We start from the raw sequence: 6406 nt of genomic DNA on the forward strand, positions 1-6406 counted from the left end.
TTGTGATCAACCCAGTATTCTACTTGCCGTTTCGGACGACACAAAAAATGTTGATTTAGAGGATGAGCCCTGTCGTCTGGCGATCCAAAGTTGATGTTGTAAATTCATTTATCTGCCCATCGTGGCCAATATCTGCCAAACAATGAACAATAAACTTTCTAATTCTAAAAATCCATAAGAAATGCTAACAAATGCAAGCAATTGGTCTTGTGTATTGAACTATGGGGGTCTGGGTACGATAAGTCATTATTATCTTTGATAATTATCTATGTTTTGATGTTTTAGCAAATAATTGATAAAAATAAAATATACAAAATGTAGATAGTTATAATTGGAAGGCAGCAAATTTGAAAACACTTAATGTATTCTTCATATTCTGTGTCCAAAAAAATTTCTACCCCTCATTTAAAAAAATTTACTCCTATTCAACAAGAAACATTTTTTTCTAGTCAAAATATAATGGTTTTTCCTACTTAAAAAAGTACAATACCCATGCACACTTGTACAAAACAACTAAATTGACAAACATAATATACTAATCTTATATATATTTTATTCAAAGTATGTCACTTGTAGTGTTTTGTTTTATAGGACCAATTAACTTTTCTATAATTTAAGATTAAAGGACTTGTACGTGTGATGCTTTAATGATCCTTCTGTTTGTTATCTCTAAATATTTCATTTTAAACAAGTAACAACATTTACAGCTGCTTCCGTATATGTACCCTCCATCAGAACCGTAGGAAGAACTTTCGGTTTGCAGAGGGCACATCCAAATACTCTCAGTTTTTGGGGCAATATTGACTACAATGTACCAAAGCGTCTTTGACTATCAAAAACAAAGGCATCAAGACGGTTCAGTTTCCAATAATAATGTTTAAAGAACGAGTGCACTTATGGGCCCCGGTAAAATGTGAAAAAATAAACATTCAAAATAAGCAAAATTTTTCATCTCAAATCATTCATTGATATCTAAACCGTAAGATTCAACAAATTTTACTGCTGAAATTCACGTATATACAAAGAACAAAACCATAGAATGCGGCAGGGGTCAACCGACATTTGTGATTTTCTATTGTAAATCGAGAACGGTCCTTCATTTCAAAGCTTTTGTTTACTATGAGCCTAACTTTGTACAAACTTGTGCGAATGACAAAAGACGCATAATACATTTATAAAACTTGTGTGAAAGTAGGAAATTTGTACACGATTAGGCTGGTAGTTAAAATATTAAAAATGTACAAAAATTACAGTGTTTTTCCTATAGCAAGTGAGAGGTATTTACCTGTATGACCCATGTTGAACCCACTTGTGGAATAAATTATGTAAATACGATAGTCACATGAGTTCTACCCAGGTAAACATTACTCAAAGGTGCTCACTGTAAAACATCGGCAGGTTTTTTTTCGTCATTTAGTCAAAGTCGCGCCGCTTACAAATATTTCTATGTACATGTATCTATATTTAAGATTACGATAGGGTAAAGAGAGTTTAGCGCCACTCATAAAAATGTCAGACATTTTTAACATTTGTGCAAGACAATGAAACAGGTATTGAAAGCCACCTAAACACTCCTTTTAGATTTCAAATTCTTTTTATTGTATATATTTTTTTCAAATGCAAGAGTACCGATTTCTTATTTTGATTATTATGGCTTCAGGCAACTACACAACTTCTTTCAATTTTTAAAAACATATAGTACAAAAAAGTTACATTCCACAAACGCGCCCCACTATGATCCACCATCAGATTGTTCAAGATTTACATAAACGAAAGTAAAAGAAGGTTCGGTTCGACTTTTCCGGATTTTAGGGTGTCCGTATAGGCATTTAAAAATAGTCAATTGTTTCAAATCCATGCTGATTTGGGTGATTATTATCGTGGTTTTTAATTAGAAATATACACTAGTATATAACTATTTCCAAAAGTGAACGATTTGGTTATATATTCTAAAGTAAAATGGCACATAAAAAGGGCCCATTAAGCATTGCTTAAGTGCACTTGTCCTTTACTAGTGTAGTATATCGGCAATGTTTCTTGGAAGGGCACGCCCTTCTCCCTCCGTGCCCCACGATTTCTACAGCCGTGTCCAACCATCCAATCAACATGAAGTCTAATTATCGTAACATACAAGTATAATTGAATATAATGAAGACACCTTTATCTTTAATTTTGATTAACTCTTAAGCAACCAGCTGGTGTGTCTTCCCCTACCCAACTTTTCATCACTGCATAGAAGTCAGCAAGTAAAACGTGATTTGCACACAAAACTCGGATTTAAAAAAAATGTAAACTAACAGATGATAAAACAATGCAGGTATTTTAAAATCCGTACCTGATATAATGATATGGTGTGGCCCTTGTACAGAGGGGGTCACGTAACCGCTTCTAACATGTGATTCGCGCATGAGCAGAACGGTGGCAGATCTGTATTAAAATCGGAAAAGACTCATTTTAAATATAATCAACACTGATTTCAAATATTGTTTCTATAGTGGAAGTTATTCAATAGGTTCGCGAACTTTGTGATCACCCCTCCTACATATAATTAGGTTACGTTGACGACAGGGACACGGGTCACCGAACCAGTAGGTCGTGTTTCACATTGGCTCCGGTGTATATTCATAATTTTGTCATCTTTTAATCACTTAAGAACTTTTTAAGTGCAAATAGCCACGTACCTAAAGAACACTAAAAAGTATACCTATGAATATGTCTCTGGTGTGTGTTAAATGTGTAAATTAGAGGCTGTAGGTAGAAATTAAAATTGCAATTTCACCTTTGTGTTTACATTTATATAACTTGTACTGTGTTTCGTGTATACAGAATGAATTCAGTATGTCGATCTGTCGCTTACACTTGTATCCAAAAGTCACGCAGTCATCTACGGTGATGCAAATAAACAACATAATGATGGTTATAGCAGTATTATACTCAAATCAATTCACGTTCGTAGTACATAACTGTCATATAAGAAAAACTGTTTTAAAAATATTGAAGCTAAAAATGACAGTTTTAGGACTCGACGGAGTGTCAGTGGATTAAAAAGAATCCAGAAATTATCGGGCACTGGAAACCTATCAAACTCTAACGTTCAAACTGAAATGTTTTCTAAGATTGTTTTTTTTTTGTATTAGTTCTAATGTGTCTAATTGTGCATGTATATAAAAGGATGGAGAGATAAATTTACAGTTTGTAGGGATACATTGATAACGAAAATTGAATAGAAAAACACAACAATGTATATTCGATCTTGATCTGTACTTTACTTCTTTTAAATTTCTTTTTCAAAACCTCTACATTGTTGAATTGTATTTAGCTAATAGATTTTGTGCAGCAATTTTTTTTTTTTGGCTAGTACATAACATTTTTCTAATAATAGCTTAACATTTTAGCATATAATTTTATCCATACATGTAATTATTTAGTAACAACAAAGCTATTCTAAAGTAAATTGTTCGTCGTTGGTATTTTATTATGTCCCCGCAACCAATTGATAAGATATCAGAAATTCCATTTGTCATACATTAACTTGATAAATACATGACGTTATAATAATTTTTTAGCACTTCGTATTCTACAAAATCCACAAATATGCCAAATCAAGTTCTGTTTCAGAGCTATTATCCGGATGTTTCTTGATTCAGAATATCATTTTCAGTAGAAGCTTTGTGCAATCAGTACAGACGTCCTAATTCTTTTTATACATTGTACAGGGTCCACTGAATATTTGTGTCACACTTTTCAGATTTAATCTTGAGAACTGAAACTATTATTCCCTTCTTGCGAAGTCACTGAAAATGCTACAAAATGATTTTCACTACCGGGTCAAATTTCTGTGTGGTGTTGAATTACATCTGGTTATAAACAGCTCCCTTTTAATGTTAAAAAGAAATTATCGCCATCGGATGATAATGAAAATCCGCTTCTTAATACTGGCATCATAAAAGTTGGTATTTACATTGTTATTCTATCTCATTCTGTTTTGTACTTTATGAAACGTTATTCCTATTCTACAAGATACAGATTTTTTTCGTGTCAAGTAAATGTTGAATATACAGAAACACAGCGCAATACCTATACATACTTGTAAACAACAAATTTTTGAATTGACAACATACAGTAACACACCTTCATATTTTTCATTCAGAAAATGTCAATTGCAGTGTTTTGGTTTTTAACCAATCAACGTACTTAAAATGTTTACATTACTATAGATTCAAGAACCTGTGTGATACTTTTAAGATCCCTCTGTTCGCTATCTCAAAATATTTCATTTCAAACGAGTAACAATATTAACAGCTGTTTTTGTAAATGCACTCTCTATCAGACCGGTGTGAAGCAATTTCGGTTTTGAGAGGAAATACATTTTCACTTGAGGGGGCATTATCGAGTACCAAAACTTTCTTGACAAGCAAATAAAAGGCCATCAAGACGTTTCTATTGAAAGGGCACCAGCGTATAATAACTATACTTTCTATAATAATGTTATGTATCGGCAAATTATGTGGGGGCACCCCCCCCCCTCCGTACCCCAATGTTCATACGGCCATCCATCCAATCAACATGAAGTCTAATTATTTAACGGTGAAACCTTTATCGTCAATTTTGAAATAAATTCTTATGCAATCAAGTGTGTCTAACCCTACCCAACTTTTACATCACTGCACAGAAGTCAGCAAGAAAGGCGTGAATTTGCACACAACACTCGGATTTCATAATACGTAAACTTACCCATTGTTCTGGGTGACACATATGATGAAACAAGGCAGGTATTTTAAAATCCGTACCTGATATAATGATATGGTGTGGCCCTGCTACATTTAAATAGATATATTATTACAGCAATTTCTTTTGTATTGTGCACCTGTATATTTTCTCACGTCATAATTCAAACTTTAAATTACTACAGATATTTTTTAACATCTTGACGATTTAAAAAAAAATACAGTAATGTACTCATATTATTTTTTCGTACTTCATTTTCTTTTAAATTCGTATAAAAATGCACTTAATATATTTTAAAATAAATAAAATTAATATTTTTTTTCAATATGGCCCAATTAGCAAGTGTATTTACATTTTTATGAGGAAATGAAATGATACAAAACTTTAAAAGAAGGAGACTGTGACCTCCTTTCGGGAAAATTTATTTCCAAGGCCCCAAAATACATCTACTTACTTGTTTTGATAATTGTTTATTATCATATCCTTTGACTTCTTTTGCATTGATACCTCCCAAAATCCATAGAGCATCACTTAATTAGGCTTGCATGATCTCTCAGATCACAGTGTTGAAATAAAAGAGGTTAAAAACTTTATTATAATAATTATAAAATTAAGAAATAAATGAAAGATTTGAGTAAATTTGATGATCCCAAGTCTCTTGGTATCAAATACATTTAAAATGTTTTAAACATGAACAGCAATAACCTTCAATAAGAAGGTCACCATGATCGTCTTTTATGCCAAACCCTCAAGTCTTAGGAAGCCGACTTTGTCGTTTTTTAATCGTCAATTAAATATTTCTATGATTTTTTTCCAGATTTAAAGTGATATAGAATTAAAAGCTTGTCCTGTAGATCTACTAGGAAATATTTACAGCGCATCACTGCAGTGAGATGACAATTAACATATATTAATTTGTCTTTGTTTATGATATCTATGACCAGAATAAGTATAAATATTCTAATTCACAATTGATTTGTCTAAATTAAAAATAATAAATACAATTTACTGTACTCTCCAATCACAAAATTTGCATACGTATATGTATACGTAAAATTTCGACGTATTCGTCAAAGTTTCGCGTACACGTTGTTACTTCACTTGTAACTAAACCTCTCTATTATGTGAAAACTACAAAAGAAAGACTTTTACATTTCATATAAAAGGGAGTTACATTTACGTCAGGTTACATTGTAATTAGATTCTTTTGGCTGAGATTTATTTCCCTTTGTAAAATTTCAAAAATTTTACAACACCGTTGTCTACATGAAATGACAAATCTCACGACCTTACACTTCACAGTGTTCAAGATGTGCATTTTTAACACACTGAAAAATGAATAATTTAAAAATTCAAAATTATGATGGCCTACGTCCATGTGACCTACTATTGTATAATTTGAAATGATGAAATAAAGTGAGATAACGAACAGTATTCAATATCAAAGTAAGAGCAGAGCAAATACGGACCTCCAAAACATCACAAGATCAGGTGACATGGAGGAGTAAGCATCCCCTGCCGAATGGTCACACCCGCCATGCTCCTGTCATGATTGGGAAATAACGGAAAAATCTGAAGTCAATGCAGTGAATACATGATGGACTAACAATAAGTATGAAAAACGTCAGTCAGCATTTTACCTATAAAGCAAAATAATTCAAACCTTTTCCTCCTGAAT

The sequence above is a fragment of the Saccostrea cucullata genome, unplaced genomic scaffold (genome assembly GCF_032062105.1).
Source record: "Saccostrea cucullata isolate Sc308-1 unplaced genomic scaffold, CSIRO_AGI_Scuc_v1 ctg2540, whole genome shotgun sequence".
NCBI classification, from domain to species: Eukaryota; Metazoa; Mollusca; class Bivalvia; order Ostreida; family Ostreidae; genus Saccostrea; species Saccostrea cuccullata.